Source organism: Porites lutea, chromosome 10 (genome assembly GCF_958299795.1).
Source record: "Porites lutea chromosome 10, jaPorLute2.1, whole genome shotgun sequence".
Classification (NCBI taxonomy): Eukaryota; Metazoa; Cnidaria; class Anthozoa; order Scleractinia; family Poritidae; genus Porites; species Porites lutea.
In genome coordinates, this window is record NC_133210.1 from 27,577,482 (window position 1) to 27,596,267 (window position 18,786).

Here is an 18,786-nt window from a genome sequence, read left to right on the forward strand (position 1 = left end):
TGCTAAAATATCATTTTCACATGTAGTATTATTGTTATATCTATTGAACAAATTCTCTTAAAATCTGTCTTCACTGGGTACATGTACTCTCAGATTACTCTTATCAGTAAATTAAGAATTATGGTGGAGTTCCATGCATGAGTGACCATAGTCTTTTACAGTAAGTGAAAAGACATGGTAATCTATACCTTCAAGACATTTTGGTAGTCAAATGACCCTCAGGGTTTGCAAATTTTATTGATGAGTGGAGTCAGTGTGACTTCTGCTTCACAAATTTTGGGTCATTTTGGAATATTTGGAGTCAAGTATCACAACGAAAAAAGCCAAACAGACTTTCCAGCACGTGGTCCTGGCATGTATATGTTGTAGTTAATTTTTTATCTCAGGTAGTTTTTATTTTTCCTGTTTCAACTTTGTTAGCATACATTATTGTACCCAAAACAAAGGAAAAACAAAAATTACCCAAAATAAAAAATTAACTACAACATATACACTATCGTGAGGGATACATGAAGTAGCTGTGGCGGTCCGCTGACCTGGAAAGCTCAAATCCATGATGGCCTTTGATCGTAATTTACCCTCTTCCTGTTTTGTCGTACAGTATAATTCTTTAATTTTGATGATTTAATTAAGGTTTACAATGTTTACAATTAATGTAAATTGTATTTGTTGCGAAAAAGGTAAGGACAAAACTATGTTTGTTACCGAAGATTCCTGGAGTCGAAGTGACTCCCTCCGTAACCTCAGTGGAGTCATTTGAACAATTTTGGCGTAAAATACACCAAATTTGGCGTATTTGCAAACCCTGGACCCTACATCTACCCACCAAACCATTTGTCTACATCACAGGGCAACTAATGTGAAACATCACACTTTCTAGCTACAGTGTAGTGTAGGAGCCCCCAACCCATGTTTAACTTGATATCTTTATAAAACTATTTTACACTGTAGCAGAGGTAAAATGATAGGAGTGCACTTTTGCTGTTAACGCTTGCGACTGAAGTTTACGCACGAAGCTTCTCACCATCATCAATGACCCAGTCCTCTTCCTGTCGCTTACGGACAATGTCCGAGTATTCATCTTCATTTACCACCTGATAAACATCAGCCACTTCACCAACCTTGAATAAAAAAATGAAAGCATGGTCTATAGCTACATGCATACATCAGTTTATTATATAAACATCAATGAAATACCAGGTGAGCTTTCGGGCGAAAACATGACATCTTCACATGTGAAAATAACAAGTTATCTTCACATGTAAAAAGATCACCGCTACTGTGGCTACATGATAAATCATGCCTTTCAAAGCAAAAAAATATTAAAGTGAAATGGTTTGACGTTTGAGCATTAACCGCGTCGGCATGAGTAAAGATATAGGAAAAAGGTTACCACAACTGTTTATATAAAGATGAAAATATCTTATGATCTGGGTTTTATTGCAATCGGAGTTGCCATGGCAACATAATGACACCATTACACTTTTTATTTATCTTTGTGTTTCTCTGTACCAGGAGTTTTTGAAGAAACTGCTTAAGGGAGTCTGTACCTGCCATAATTGCCTCCATTATGCCAAAGTTTAAACAAATTCTATGAGACCGTTTTTGAAATATTTTGACACACAGTTTTAACAATTACAAAAACAGTGAAATAGCATGCTATCCACACAATTCGCTAATATTTGAAGAAACTGATAAGCTTTGGAAACACGGCTTCATACCATAGTGGTTTGATTCCATTGAAAACTGCATACAAAAAAAGAGGGGAATTGCTCCGGGTGATCGCGAGTGAGAAGAATTTTATTAACTTGCATTCACCTGCTTTTGATACAGGTTTTGGACGTAATTTGGTCTATGCCTACAAGTTTTGCATTTTTCAAAAAACTGCTCGCTAATTTTTTTTATAAATTCGACAGTCTCGAGATCAATTGTCAATAAAATGTTCCTTGCAAGTTTCAAGAACATTGAAAACAGGGAAGGCTTTTAAATAGGGCCTCAAATATAACCAATTTTCCCCCCAGATTTTGTGTTTATAAGTAAGCGTCCTCTTTATTCACTGGCATTGTTTTCAAGTTTCATATGCACATGCACAACTAGCAAAAGATATAAATTTGCATCAAAAAGAACTCTCAATTACTTTCCGAAGAAATATCAGGAATATGCTAATAATTGGCTTGTGTCACCGACTGCAATGAGAGCCGAAACGGTGAACATCATCGCTCATCATGTAGGATGCAATACTTAATTATCTTACTCGGGTTATAACATCACAGAAACTCTTACAAAGAATTGCTCTAATATTATAATGTATCACTAATCTCTTTACCCGGTAACTAGAATATTCCAGAGATTTAACTGAGGGTCCTTTTTTATGTAAATTCTATCTTTTTGCCACCCCTCCTGGTTCCCCTTAGTTCCTAGTGACTAAGGGATAGGGGCCTCACCCCTGGAGACTGATCAGGACTCCTGTCCAGGGTGGCTACCCCTAATATCACTCAATCTTGTCTCCCCCCCTGGAGGGCTTCTCTCCTGGTCCCCTTACCCCTATAGTTAAGTGCTTCCCTGCCACCAGAATTTTGCCAATTACTTTTGTGTGTTTTCTGTGTGTATCTACATGCAAGAACCTTCATGAGAAACCACTGCCAATTGGAAAGTTTATTAAGGCACAATTCAGTCCAAATTTCTCTGAACATTTTGATTAACTCTAGAGCCTGTTGACTTTAAATATTTTTAAGAGAATGTGTTACTTTCAATGTGTTATTTTTGCAGATTACCTTTTTGTAGGTTAATGCATTTTACGTGTGAAAATAAAAACATTTCTCTATGAGGAAAGCATATTGCACCATAACAGAAGAAATTGCTTCCCTTCTTAGCCAGATCATTACTTAACAGCACTTTTGGAGGCCATTTTCATCATTAGCATGGTGATGATCGTGGGGGGGGAGGGTTGGGGCATGGTATTTTGTGCACATTTATGGGAGATGGGATGAGAGAGCAGGAACAAAAATCACACCATTCAAGATTATAAATGAAGGGGGTGGGGGCTTAGAGACAACACAAAGCAAAAATTAAATCTAAAATAATTCTCATTCCCCATCTACGTAAATAATATTATGAGCCCTCCTTTATTAAATGAATGAATGACTGAATGATCAAATGATTGATTGAATGATTGACTGACTGACTGTATGACCATTTGATTGACTACCTATAGCCTTGACTAACAGAACAGACTGATTACTTCCAACATTCAGTAAGTTTCTCATTTGATAGAATCACTGTTTGTTTCACGATGGAATGAATGAATAACTGACTGTTTCATTAACTTAATTTTTTTAGTACAGTCAGTCCAGGTCAAGCATACCTCCAAGATTGCTTTAAGGAAAGATTATTTGGAAAATGAAACCATTAGTTGTTGCCGCAATAATTATCAAATTCAAATCTGCATTCCTGCATGAATTTAACATTTATTGTCTACAAGGCTGAAAATTTGTGCATTCATGGCGTAAAGGCTGTCTGCGTGAGGTATTCGACAACATGTTTCAATATGCTAGTAATATGCATTGCTACAACACAAGATATACAGCTAAGAAATATCTTTATAAGATGAGTGTATGAACAAACGTAGCTAGGCAAACAATCAATCTCTTTTATGGCTACAGACATTTGGAAGGACCTTCCAACTCATTTAAAAAACTCAAGTTTGTCTGCATTTCCAAAGAAATTTATACACTATCTACTCTCAGAACAACAAATGAAATATGCTACCTGCGTGGCATCATGGTTTTGGTTGGGCATGCAACGTAATAAAGGCATATGAGGACAGAGAAACAGCGAGGAGATTGAGGCGGGAGCAATGAGAAACCGCCTGCCAGGACGGGTGGCCTTTTTGAGTACTCCGAATGCCTGCGTATGGAATGTTCCATTTGGATCAGAACGTTCACCTGACAATCAAATATTTGGTAATCTCCTATGGGAAAGTTCCAACTGACTGAACAATAATCTTCTCCGCAAAACAAAATCACATATCAAAGAAGTGTTGACAGGAGCGTTGTCAATCTTGAATATTCGATGGAACAACAGGGCAATTGTATTGAAGCCTGAACAGGAAATGGCCATTTAAAGTCTTCTTCATAGAAGAGATGTTATGGCAATTTTGTCCTCATCGAAAACCTGTATGATCGCAATTTCACCTCTAAAAGGTAATAATATTATATATGTAGACAACCAGATTTCGTAAATGTTGTCACTGCAATGGAGCTTAAATTTGCTTTGAGGAAGTCCAGGCACCTCAACTTTCTCTATTACTTGGTGTTTGAGAATAACGCACTACATCGAACAGTGTCAGTGATTGTGGGCAACGAATCGCACACAGTAGAAGAAAGATGCACAGCATAATTCTGCATACTATGTGTAGTTTAAGTTTAAGCTACAACGTAAATCTGAAGATTGCCCTATCCGCAAAAATTCAACATTCTGCAAACAACACTTAAAAGCCAGCCGGGCCCAGCATCAAAACATAGCTGGAAATTATTCTTCCTTCTTTGTTTTTTTTCTTCTTATTGTATTTCTTTTGAGTTTACCTGCTAGCTACATGTAGAACTTAAATTGTTCAGGGAGCTAAGAAGAAAACCTTAGCTTCCTAGCTTGCACATGTTTCTCATTACATTTAATTTATCTTCTATTGGAAGTAAATTTACTAGATTGTAATATGTACATTGACAAACCATGTACATGTAACCATGTACATTGACAAAAGCGTAAAGATTATTCGTTATTCTTTTTAAATAGATTATTGGTTTTTGATTTTACATGAAATTTAATACTCACGAAATTAAGTGAGAATAAGGTGCTAAAATTTTTTCTCTGGCATTTTATCAAGGGAGCATGAATTCAAGTAAATGTATAAGTAAGTCACACCTATTACTGTAAAAAAAATATAAAAAAAAATAGAAGAGTTGTTTACCTTGTCCTCAGAGCTGCCTTTTCTTGCTGATCTTGTTTTCTGATTATATTACATTGTCTGGCAGTTTGCCTTGCTGTTCCTCTTCATCAAGATTCCAAAATATGTAACACAGTGCAGTCCATCACTAAAAGAAAATCACATTGGCAAAAATTAAGTTAACATATTGCAACTTTTTCAAGGTTAGAACTTGTATAAGACAGCCCTGGTGGTGTAAAAAAGTACAAGAAAACTTTCTTGTTTAACAATTTATTCATATCATTTTTAAAGACATCCCATATTTTATTAAGGGATACAGCATTCTACACAGGATATGTGAAAGAAGCTAGGGTTAGATAATGACATTTGCAACTCAATCTCTCTTTTGAGGGTTTGTACAGATTTTTGGATCCAAAATTCAAGACTTTTTCCAGACTTTTCTGCATGTGTAGCCACCATGAGTTGTAATTGAGGAAGCCTTATGTTATAATCCTTGTGGTTTCTATTAAAGGCTTCCTCGCCAATTTTGTTCTGTAGTGTATTTTAATTTTTTCTCTTTTTCTTTGTACATTTTGTGTGGCAAAATAAAGAAATAAGATAAATAAAGGGTACCATTTATCAAAAAAAGGTATACGAAAGGGGTAACTTTTTTGGCCAAAATGGTATATAAAAGGGTAAGGGGTTGGACCACGTTACAGAGTCCACCAACCCCACCCCCCCCCCCCCCCTCCCCGTACAAAATTTTGTTAAGTTCTTCTCCTATGGGTGGCTGTTACCACCAAAAATACAGTCATGTCAAATAGCACAGACAGAACGCAACTGGTCTCCCCTAGTGATGAATTACAAAATGGTTCAAATAATAAAGGAATGATCATTCTTAAAAAAAATAGTGTGGTTGTTTTGTGTGAAATGGTTCCCCTAAACTACATACAATTTGGTCAGATGAGAATTAAGCTGTTCAATGGTACAGCTGTAGACGTTAAAACAATACCGCCAAACAAGAATAGGTTTGTTTAAATTATAATCCATTCATATACCATGTGCGAAATGATTGAGTTTGATAACGACCAGTCGGCTTCTCTGTTCGTGATGGTTTGAGTAAAGTAAGAAGTCACTCAAACATTTACAAATGGTTTAAGGCATACGCAAATGATTCAATGTGATGTCAAATGATTTAATCAAGAGGCAAATGGTTTAAGAGATACGCAAATGATTCAATGAGACGTCGAATGATTGTCAAATGGTTGTAGAAATAAAGCGGAGTTATCCTATCTATCTTTCTATCTGAGGGCTGGTCGTTCATTGGATGTGAAGGGGGGTAGCTATTTTGAGAAAGCTGAGATTATTTTAAAGCTTTCCCCTCCCCCCCTTCAAATTCATCCAAGCTTTTTAGAAATGACCCCACCTCATTCCCTCTTGCCCCCCATAAATTTTACATTTTGTGAATGTGACTCCCCCTGCTCCTCCCCCGCATATTCTAGCTATAAATCGTGCTGAGGTTCACTGTGTAGTAACTTTTTAAATAAAATGATGACAGCCAAATCCTGCTGTTTTATCGAAGACAAAAGTATAGACATAAATAACAAAACAGCAAAGAGAAAAGCAACTTGAGGTTTCCTGATATTTCGGAAGTCGTGTGTGAGATTGAACTGCACTTGTGACCATGACGTGTATTCTGTACCTGCCAAATTTCATGTTTCACCTTAATTTGTACCAGATCTGCTTGATTTACTTGATGATTTAAGCCATAAACTTAATCCTTTACCATAGTCTTAAATTTAAACTTAAGTTTAACTTAAGCTACTTAAACATAAGCTTACCTCACAAGATCTGCGCCAGATTTTTCAAGACTTCCCCCATGGCACGTGCGAGAATTTTTAGATCATGAATAAAGCCAAGTGTTGACGAATAAGTGAAAGAACTGCTGAAGCTCAAATCCGAGTTCCAGAAGTCTAATTATGTTACTTTTGATCTAATTTACTACACACGCGTTCTGTCTCGTCTGGTCAATAATCCGTCGCCATATTCGTTTCGTTTAGAACCCAGTCTCTCGATTGACGCGTGGGTTTCGCGCGCGGGCTTTCGCAGTACTCGTAAAACGCGCTCAATCGAGTCAGGAGAAAAATGGTTTTCATGCCTATTACTTGTTCATGAACTTTATGAGTGAGATCAATAGTAAATATTACTTCTAACAGTGACAAGTACTCTGATCTGAGTAATGAAACCAGCACAGTGTGGAATGTGAGCGCTGATACCCACATGAGCTCATGTGAATGCAAAATATGGTTCGCGCATGCCCAGGAATCGAAGCATGATCTTTAATGTGAAAGTAATCCACTACCTTTACAATTGTGAGCCTTTAAGTAAAATAGGCAGGCTATCTCTCAATAGCATTGAATTGAAGCTATTCCAGGAGCTAGAGTCGGTGGTTCATTCAGTCAGACGGCTAAACCATGATGATTGGTTTGTCGCTGTGGACTTGCTGATATTTCATATTTTAATGATCCCTAATAAGGACGCGCCCTTGGGTCGAGACCGGGTGATATGGCTTTGCTCATGCGTTAGGTACTGCCCAGGAACGCAACTAGATACCTTCTGATCTTTTCCAGTAACGGGGTAGTTCCATCGAAATAATTGTACCATCGCGTGTGATACTCGCGCGCAATTTTGATGAGGGCGCCGCACAAAGAATAAACAAACAAAATGCTGTGAGAAATTACCTTAATGAGAGGTGAATAAATTCCATTTTCTGTCATTATTTTCAGGAGGACCTTAAGGTGGCTCCCTAGAGTAAATTGGCCGTGCGCAGCCTGAGCACTAGTATGGCGCGAGCTTTAAAATCCGCGCGACGTCCACGCAAATATTAAAACAAACATGGCCTCTCAGTTTCGAAATATTCCCCCCAAAAAATTTTATTAACTTTCTATTGAAGCTCATCGTGCAAAAAGTTTGATTAGTGTAGGTCAAACATTTATGAGAGGAGACAATGTTACACCAGTTACAAGTCACTATCGATCTCTAAAAGAGTAAATTGTATGTAAAAACAAGCAGAAATTTCTCAGACATCAATTCTTTCGCTTCAAAAGTAGACAAACGTTAAATAGACGAAGTAAATGGACAATATTTTTGCACAACGAGAAATAATTTTTACTCACAGACTGACCCTTGACGAAAGCAATAGTTGTCCGTCGAGACCTACGGTCTTGTACATGTAGCTAAGGACATGATGTACGATTTATAGATCGGCGCCATCTTTTACAGCAGACTTTTAAAGAAAAACTTCGCCGTCGAAATTATCCCTAAAGAAGAACAAGGTTGAAAAAGTATCCGGAAGTGGGCTAACATTTGAAGATCTGCAAACAGTGTACAGCAGATTAGGAAATGAAGGGCTTATTGCGATCCTTGCACAACCACCGTCTTCATCGCCGACGATCGCCATCCTCAGTGACCACCACGCTTCGAATTTTAGCTGCAATAGTCAAGTACTTCGAAGAAAACATCCTGTGTTAGGCATAAAATTGAATCCGCTATCTCTCCTTTTTCAACTGGCGAGATATCACCGTAATGATACTAATAAACGGCTTCAAAACAATGGCTTTCGTACTCTTCAAAGAAACCACATGTTTTCAGAAGCTTTGTGCATTATGCGCATGCGGGCGTGATGGCTCGCGCGCGTATTTTGCTCATACGACCCCGAACCACGCGTGTTTTTCGGATTTTTGTGACGTCAAAGTAGTTAATTACCCGTGAATTTCTCGCGTTTCCTTCGGTAGATTTTTGTAAAAATCGCCTCATTTCTTGATAGTTGCAGTACCTTTGTACTGACCTATTTTTGTTAAAATCTGTAAGAGCTAAATTCCTCCATTAAGAAAAATTACAAATTTCAAAATATTGGCAAAACCGTCTTAACGACCCCATGTTTTTTCCACTTTAAAATGTTAAGCAATATCGTTAATATAAAGTGGCAAAGTTTAAAGACATTTCACCGTGGGAAATAAGAAATATTAAGAAAAAATGATCAAAAAAGCCAAAATTACTGCCTGTCTAAGGATGCGATGTTGCCATGGCAACGGCCTTAATCCAGAAAATGAAACTTGAAAAAGGAGCCTTCTTATATGGGTAACCTTAGCGGTGAATCTCGTGAACAAAATCACAAGGACAAAGTGACTAGATTTCGTTCTGTAACGTATGCTAGATAGCTAGGGTTATTAGTAAATACTCTAGGGAGCCACCTTAAGCAACGACGTTTTTGAGCGACGCACGTCAACCGGAAGTGGACTTTTGCACTCTTGAGCCGTGATTTTGAACAAATTTGGGAGCAAATCGTTTCTTTAAGAGTAAAAACACTTAGCAATACAAATTTGGTGGTGCCAAGGCATATTAAAAAGAAAAAGGCTTACTTCCGCTTGACGAGCGTCGCTCCAAAACGTCGCTGCTTAAACACCCTATTAACATCGAATGTGAGGACTATGAATGGGACTCCGATTATAGTAATCACCGGAATGAGATTGTTATTGTTTTTGATTTGTATGAAGGACACAGGGGCGTGATTTTTTGAATAAAAATTGACGTTCATCCCTAAAGGTTTGACAATTAGGTGTAAAAAGAGGACAAAGCGACATATTGAGTTAGGAGAATTCTCCCTGCCCAACCCCTGCCGTGGTTTCATAAGGACAAGATGTAAAAAGCCCAGTTTCTCTAATACGCTTTTCTCTAATATCTTTGCTCATCTCGTTTTCCTTACTTTCTGAAAAATATTTAAGGGTTTTTCTCTCCTCTCTACCATTAATGCGGCCTGGCACCGGGAGGCTGAGACCGCAATACAAGGAACTAAGATCTGAAGAGGGTGTAGATTGAGAAACCATTGGTTGACTATGGTCTTACGTTCTCATAAAAACAGGCAAATATCGAGAAGCACTTTCATTTAATTAATAAACAATATAGGATGTGTATTTACAGACTGAAGTAATAAAAATACCAGCAAGTAATGGAAACATCTGACTGAAAACAGGCAAACCAACCAATTAATCCTCTAACTATCATAGCGACAATTAGCTAAAGACGGTTTTATCTCCGGCACACATGGTTCGTACAACTCCAGACAAACACATTTCCAAGGACTTTTCAAGGACAAATTTCAGTTCTCAAGGACTAAGATTTATTTAATAAATCGACATTCTTTAACCCCCTCTGATCACCTTATTGGCAAAAACACGTCATGGAACCATTTACCTATTTTACTTCTTCGGCCATCATGGATCACGATATTTTTTTCTACTTTTCCGCAACGAGGCTTTGCAAAATGACTGTGTATGACTCAGTTGCAATTGCATCTGAGGTACAGAAATAGCATTTGAAATAAAGAAACAGAAATATAATATTGTTCATGCACAAAATGTTTTTACGTTACCCGTGAGTTTTAGAGGTTCTTACACCGAGGATGAGCCAAATGTCAACGGCAAAATAATCTAATTTAACAGAAAAAAGTTGCCTAGCGTAAAGAAGGTTGTGAATTTCAAGGACTTTTCAAGACAAGACCTAATAAAGAAATCAAGTACTTTTCAAGGACCTAAACCGAATTCAAGTACTTTTCAAGACGACTAGTAAAATTCAAGACCTTTTCAAGATTGTACGAACCATGGGCAAGAAACAGACCTCATTCATTATTTCACTACGATACCAGTCATCTTTGCACGCGCTTTAAAGCCGTGAGGATTGATCGGATAACAGCAAAGTCACGTGGTATTTCAGGGGGGTAAAACGGTCGAGTTGGTTTATTTCTCAAAACGAAACGAAGAAGCAAAATGCACGGTTCGAGTTTCGCCAAGTTTTACGTCATTATTGATTGCTGTGAGGACATCTGGGTGCCTAACCCTAACTAAACAATACTAAAAAAATTGAAAGAATGGAATGTTATTGTTTCCTGCGACCAATTAGGAGAGACCTTCCCAGCGGCTCCTACACTGACTCCTTTTGTCCTGTGACATGTGATCATGTGTTCAGTACCTGCCACATCTACAGTCGCCATTGCATCCAAAGAAGTAACAATGATCATTTCCACCCATATAATTTGCCACCATCGTCTTTAAGATGAAAAAATTATAAATTTTCTGCAATCGCGCGACCGCGACCCTGAGAAACCACATGACGTCGCTCTCTGACCCCGCCACTCCTTAAGCGCGTGCAAAGATAGTAGGTTTCGTGAATAAGGTCTAATAAAAAGGCATGAAGGTTTTGAATAAAATGTAATAATTGCCGGTTTTAATTTTAAGTCTATTTTGCTAATAAGTCTAATTTCGCATAACTATTTTAAGATCTTTTACTGTGGTAGCACTTGTATCTGTGTTAAAATCCCCTGTCCAACTTGATTCAGATTTCCGGTAGGAATGCTCTGGATTCAGGCCAGGAAAGAACATTACTGTCATTACTGTAATTATTAATTATTTCCCTTTTGAGAGCTGGCTTTAAAAACTCTTACTTACTTCAACTCCCATCATCCCATCACTTAAGTGCCATTGTCTGAGAAAACCGGGCAGAGGCCACGGATCGAGGTCAACCGATTCCTTTCATCTTTCGGCTGTTTTCAACCTTCATTGAGACAGGATGAATAGCAGTATTCTTAAACTTCATCAGCTTTTAGTTTCCGAGATCAGACCACCCCCCCTAAAAACCAGCCGACAGCAACTGAAAATACGTGTAATTTAGATGCTTAACTTCGGCAACGCGTAAAATTTTTTCTCGCGCTGCAAATACCTTCAACTTCAGGATACTATTATTTTGATAGACCTGCTATGATTCTAGGTCATCAACGGCCACTTCCAACCATTTATCAATGTCTCAAAGGCAAAATAATTTGCACATAGAAAAATTTTGAAATATTATTTGCTTGATGAACCACTTTTTCAAAAATCGTTTTCTCACAAAGGCGGCAGTTTGTGAGGAAATGAAACACTTCTTTGTACTCATTATTACCCTTACTATACATGTAAAAAACCCGAAGTTTGGGACCTGGTAAATTAGAGGCGCTGTCAGCGATAGTTTGAGGTCCACTTTATCACCGATGCGGGCGATATGTCACGTCACGGCCAGTTTGTCACGCACTGTTTGATCGCACATAATTAACATTACTCAAAGAAATGTTAACTCCTCGATTGTTTATGGGTCAGGAAAGTAAAAACGTTGAGCATTTATCTCTATTCATACAAAAAGGAATTAAAAAAAAAGACAACAACAACAATAAACGCATAATGCGAGCGAATTGTGGAACCCGTTTCTAGCAGAAGTGAATGATGCCGTTATCAAATTGCATAATTCTTGAAATTGAACAAAAAGACCGCCATGAACTCGGTACATGTTTCGTCGTATAAAAGCCCTTTTTCATTTACTTATTCTTATCAGCTACTGAAACGAAGGATAAATGCTGAGAATAAAAAACTATTTCGCAAAAACATAACCATGACCAAATTAAGACATGGCAGCCATGGCCGAGATACCTGGAAGAGCAAGGCAAGCCAATTTCCCACATGGAAACCATGGATAGAGAGGGGGACTCAGAATGAAAAACTAATGATTGTTGTAAAGAAATCCACATTTTTTTCGCCGCCGAACACTTGGATAATAAATAAAAAACTTTTTGCCAGAAAAGCAGGCGCATGAGGAGATCATCGGAGACTTTGACGCACGTAGGTTACGAATTTAATGGTTTTGAGCTAAAACATAAAAATCGATTGGCGGGATAAGCTAGCTAGGGATATCCAAGTTCACACCGCTCAATCCCACAGATGGTGATTGGTTTATTCGCAACCAATTAAACCAGCCTTAGCAAACCGCGGCGTTTTAACAGGGCTCCAGAGTTTGAAAAACACCTTCCTTGTTGTAATTTTTATGTGAGTTGGATTGACCTAGCTAGCAGGTGAACGTAGGGGTCTAGCGGGCAGACTGTGCCACGCTGTTTTGCCTAGTGATTTCGTTATCCACAGTTTTGCCTTCATCCATGGTCAGTAAAAAAAAAATGGAAAACAGTCGTGCCCGCTTCTAATAACAAGCCATACCTTACCCTCATTTAAGTCAAAAGGTTATAAAAAACGGGTTAGAAGGTCTTGGTTAACCATACGGCCCTAATTAGCCTAAATATTCAGTAGAGCGATTTGCGTATGACCTTGAAAATCGTTTCAGTAAGTGTTCGTTATTTGTTTTATAAGCCAATGGATGAAAAGATCAAAACATGGACTATTCGTTTTCCCGCCAAAGAAAACCCAATAAAAGGGAAGAAAGCATTGTTTGATTGGCCAATCTTGTTGCGGTATGACATCAAAGCGAAGTATCCCATTGATTTCTAAAAGTTCTCAGGCATAAATTTTTTACCCGAGCGTTCGCTTAACCAACCAAAAGTCACGTGCGTTTGTATCCGTTCGATAAACCAATCAAACCGCTTTATTTCTGTTCCTTTGTTGTTTTCATTTCAGGGTTATAGGAAAATCACTCTACTGAATATTTAGGCTAATTAGGGGCGTATGTAAATAAATAAATTTACTTACATTTACATAAATTTGTCACGATTGTTAAGGTGTCCTTAATACACACTCTTAACTACTATATACAATGTCAAAATGCTGTAATAGCAATCGTAAAAAATTGCGTCACCACTGAACTGGTCTCTGACTGAGTCATCTAGGCTTCTCTCATACGACTGTTTTTGTTTCAAGTTAATCGACCACGATACAGTCGATGTCTTACAACAAATTGCTACATGAACAAGAATTAACTAACTCCTCAATGGCGTTTATGAAGGTCACTTTTCTTTGCTGATTTCCAGTGGTCGTCAAAGAAAGATTTGTACAGATGTTCTTTAGTTCTACAACTTTGAGATTTTTAAGCTTTCTCTCTTTTGCCATCAAGCAAATATTGTGGCCTTCAGAATAAACTGGGTGTTGAAGATCCACTGCACTGTACACTTCCTTCCGTATACTCTCTGCTTCTAAGCGACCTTCCCAGCTCCTAAGATCCTCTTCATCGACATTTTCTTCATCACGTAATGTTACTGCAGCGACATGACTGCTTTTCTTTAATGCTGACAGTCGTGAAAAAAAGCTGCTTATTTGCCGTGCAGTTTTCCAGTCCTCTGGCAAAAATACAGGTGAACCATTCGAATCCTTAGCTTCCTGCATCTCCTTTGCGACTTCTGACGGATTTGCCTTCTGGCCACTAAGGCCCTCATTGAATTTTGCAATCAAAAAACTTTTAACGTTCTCGGAGGTCTTAGTAGCAGTTTTTTGACCTTTTAGTGCCCAACCCTGCGAAGTGGGAGCTTCATTTCCATTGCTTGTACCAAGCGCTCGGGTTGATGTAGTTGGCACGCTCACAGTCGTCTTGGAAGCTATTTCGGTAACATGCTGCGCCCATTTTCTTCGCACACTGTCGTAAAGTGTTTCGCGTTCCAAAACAAGCTTATGAACTCCAGTGTCCATATGATTTTGTGCTTTGTTTTCGTTTTCAAACGTTACCACGCAGCCTGGTGTCTCGCAGAAAAAGACCTGATTTTTGGCGGATCGCTCTTTATAAGTGGGCCTCGTGTTGAAAATGCCTTGGGCCTGGGGAATTTCCCCAAAAGGTTGTAACAACTTCAATCCAGTCTTCTCCTGTGGTTTCATTCCTTCACACGACACCAGTTTTCCGGGACCAATTTGGTATGCACTCCAGCTGCGAATTCCCTCTTCTGTAAACTCAAAATTGTTGAGCTTACTAATTCCTTTGATTTTGTTTGTCCCACCAGTTTCATTAGCTAAGTTGACAGCGGCAACAGCTACTCTGCTCCCTCTGACACCTCCATGAGACTCAAGAGCTTCCTTCATTTTTGCAGCAGTTGCCACATCGTGCTTCTCGTTCACATATCGTCTAATGTGGGCTTTCATCGGAGCTATTTTTCTGTCACATATGTCTTTCCCTGCTTGTGGTTCTGAAAAATCGTATCTACGGATACGTATCCCAGTTCTTGAACCAATGGCTGGAAGAGCAAGCAACAAGGCTGCGTTGTGATAGCATGCGCCATTGTCTGAGCGAAGAAACACTTCTGACATGAATGGCTTCTCTCTCTTAAGAATCTCTAAAAGATTCTCCACGATGGATGCGACAGCAAACCAGTCTTGTTTGCATTCTTCAAATAAATGAGAAAAACACTGCACTGAATAGCTGTCCTCCTCTTTCTCAATTACACAGCTTACGTGCCAGCTCTTACCTCTCTTTCCAAAGAAATCCCTCATTTGTTCTCTGTAGTACAGAGGTAAAAATTTCATGGCCCAGTCCATGACGATAAGGCAGCTACCACCGTCAAGCGCACTCAACACATCTTGTTTGGCAAGATCTTGGTTAACAGCGCGTAGACTATACGCTTTCCATGCGCATATGGCTTCTTGTGCTTTACCGTACTCAAACTGAAGCTTTCGTTTAGTTAAAAAATCACCATCTTCGTTGAATGCACCCTCTATTTCAGCGCCAATCTGTTTAATGACCGTTTCAATACCATGACAGGCGTCACAGCGAATGTTGTGAACATGACTACACATGCCCTTAAATGGAGGATCATTGGGGTCACTCAGTGCATACATTGTACAATGGTCTGCACACCTCTCATCCTTGCTCACATGCAACCTGAAGTCGGCTTTAAGGTATCTCTTTGCATCTGAGAGTTGCTGTTTGGCTTCCTTTTCCCAGTTGGAAGTTACGGCTTTAGCAGCTTTGAGAGTACTGACCATGTCTTCAAGTGAATCAAATGCTTGCACGCCGTCCGTGGTAATGTAATCGAGGCCATGCAATGACTTCTGCATGGAAGCGGAGCAGACTTCTAAAATCCTGAAGAGAGTGCGTTCGCTTGCCGGATCAAATCCAATTTCTCTACAGTAAGCTTGAATAATCCTTGATGGTATTAGGGTTCTTATCACTGCAGGTATTACAGCGTGTCCACCACTGTCTAGTTTCAGTTTTCGGGTGCCGTATGCAACATCTTGTAAGAAGCAAGGTCTTGATATGAAGTCAACGAAATGATCCGTCTTCACAGGGTCTAAGCGTGTGCGAAAAAAAAGGCTTGTCATGAATGGGCTGGCCTTCGCCTACGTCAGTGGCATGGAAACGGGCTTGGTCAATCCGCCATTTCGATAGGCCTGGGATCATTTCTTGAAGCTCGGTTTTGCTAAAGTCATTTACAAAAAGGGAAAGAATCTGGCGCTTAGTTTGCCAGTTTTCAGCGTCGTTATGGGCAGATATAAGCGTTTGTACAAGGCCAGTGTCTATTCGTTTTCTTTTTGCTGGTGGTTCCTCACTTAACTGTAACGACCTTCAGTAAGCTTTGCAACGGCATTGTTTAGCGTTTCTCTCTTCTCGTGTTGCAATTCTTTTTCATCAATCCACAAGCTTGTTTCTGCCTCGTCCTCCGTTTCAATCACTGGATCCATGGCTGAAATGTCAACTTCACTTTCATATGCTGAAGTAGAGCTGATATTTGGTCGCTCGGGAGACTCATTAGTAGAAGTCATTAACACTGACGGTTCTTGATCCTGAATAACAAGAGGGCTTTCCTAACATCACGAGAAAATAATAAACATGTATTCGATTCGGTTTTTGTGATATATCCGGAATAATCAAGGTCGAGGAAAGTGTCATCAATCAACCGAGCCGAAGGGCGAGGTTGATAACACTTCCCGAAACCTTGATTATTTCACAAAATCCGAATCTAATTATTGTTTTCCCTGTTTTATTATACATTGCTTTGAAGAAACGACAAACATGCAATCGTACAGAAACACACGTCGCTATCTAGTTGGAAATCATGCATTGCGCGCCCAACTTACAGAGTAGCCAGTAATCTGCTGGCATATAACTGAGTAACCTGGACAATGAAACGACAGAACGCGAGTACAATGTATAATAAAAATAATTATTATACATTGTACTCACAGTGTGCCTTCGCGAGGCTGCTCGTTGGCAATTAACACAAAATTGTTTACTAAGAGTATACAGTTATTTCGAGAAAGGTTGTCGGAAAAAGTGCACGCGACAATCCCGAAACGAATAGTTGTGGGTGGTTTTGAGTTTACTGTTCTTTAAAGAAGTTTTGAAAGAATGGCACGAGAGAGGCCATGGACGTATGTTTGCGAGTGCTAAAGGAAAGCAACAAAAGTAGGTTCGACAGCTACAGTGTCAGGATCAGTGTATTGATAATATCCCATACCTTTCAGGATTGTCGCGTGCACATTTTTTCCGACAACCTTTCTCGAAATAGCTGTTAACAAGAGAGGATAAAGGGGACAGAGAAGGCATCCCCCATACATACCCTATTCCATAGGTAATTCGTCTCGAGTTATTTTTAGAATCGGGATAAAGTTACCTCGCGCGTAGCGTGGATGTTTCGTGGAGGTTTCGCATGACTAAACGCTGTGCAAAACATGTCGGGCGAAAGGCAATGAAAGCGTGAAGGGATCGAGAGCATTCCTGAATATTGACGCGAAATGAGTCGGCGCTCACCTTGGGAAAAGGAATCGCTGGACTCTTTGACAACCCTGAAATCAGTTTAACTCTAAGTTGTCGTAACCTCAGTGCTTTAATAAAATGAGAAATTTCGCCGGTCTATTGAAACCGGTCGTTTGTGCAATAAAGCAAGTAGGACGCCAATTGTTATTTTTGTTGAATAATAAGACTAATAAAAGAATAAATATCAAACCAGAAATTGCTCTCTTCAAACTGTAAATTATAAATGATCCTGAGAGAATATTCAGTGTGTTAAGGATTTCCTTGCTGTACTGTTAGCTCTATACAAGAGGGGAAGGGCGATTCTTTTTTAATTTCCGTTTCCCTGGCACAGCTTTAGCAGAAATCTCTCTGCAGTCGTTTTCGTCGACAAAACGAATAGCAAATATCGATCTCCTCGTCTTCCGCCATTTTGTTCTGCGTCAATTCGTGAAGGACGCGTGCCTCTGAGCGTGGGTCATACACGCGGAACACATTCGCGCTATGTGATTGGCTGTTGTCTAATCCCCCTTGAGAACTGTGTTGTTAAAAATAACTCGAGACGAGTCCCCGCAAAGCACCCCCGCAAAATTTAGCATCCACGAGAAAAATTTAGCGCTACACGGTAACCACTATGCGTTTTATTTATGTGTTTTAGTTATATGTGTCATTCGCTTTTCAAATTTAACTGTAATGTAAAATTGCTTATCAGGGTAGTATGAACTTACCACTACAGTTGTCTCAAGTTGCTTTGCTTGTCGTATCTGATAGTGTCTTTTTCTGCACTTTGTACATATAACTAACGAGGCCAAGGCAAAATAAATTAATAGATAAATAAATAACGTGTCCTGATTTTGTTTTCTCTCACAAAAAATGTTGAGGTGGAAAAATAAGGAACATTCACTCCTTTCTCACTCTTTACACAGTCGTGATGGAAATAAACTAGGGTTTCTACTCAAGATACCAAAAAAATAAGATCCTTTCTGTAGAATCACAGGCTACCCAAGCTCAGTTATGATAACTGTAAGTCACTGATAATGTTCTCCGGCAAGAAGTGTTCTATCAATGCATGTACTAATGTTTATCATACCTGCTCCAAGTGGAACTGAATGGTTTTCCAAGAAATATATGCTTCTCGACATTTCCAGGTTGACGCGTCGAGCATTATTCTGCTTCGTGCGCTTTCCCAGATGATCAGGATGAAAACATGTCAATCGCTTTCTACCCGGCCATCCATAGGTCAAGAGATATCTATGCCGTGGGCACACAGTCAATTCGTCTACCTGTTTTTGGCTGGGAGCGATAAAACCGCCACGGTTAAAAAGGACTTCAGCTTCGCCAATTTG

At 39.2% G+C, this 18,786-nt stretch overlaps 1 long non-coding RNA gene across 1 annotated transcript; it reads right to left on the reverse strand.

Moving 5' to 3' along the window:
• Positions 1 to 493: 493 nt before the first annotated feature.
• On the reverse strand, positions 494 to 6,938 carry LOC140950911 (uncharacterized). Its single transcript, XR_012167215.1, has 3 exons — positions 6,763 to 6,938; positions 4,967 to 5,090; positions 494 to 1,121 (listed from the first exon to the last, which is right to left on the reverse strand). It is a non-coding gene; the product is annotated as an uncharacterized lncRNA (long non-coding RNA).
• Between the last annotated feature and the right edge of the window lie 11,848 nt (positions 6,939 to 18,786).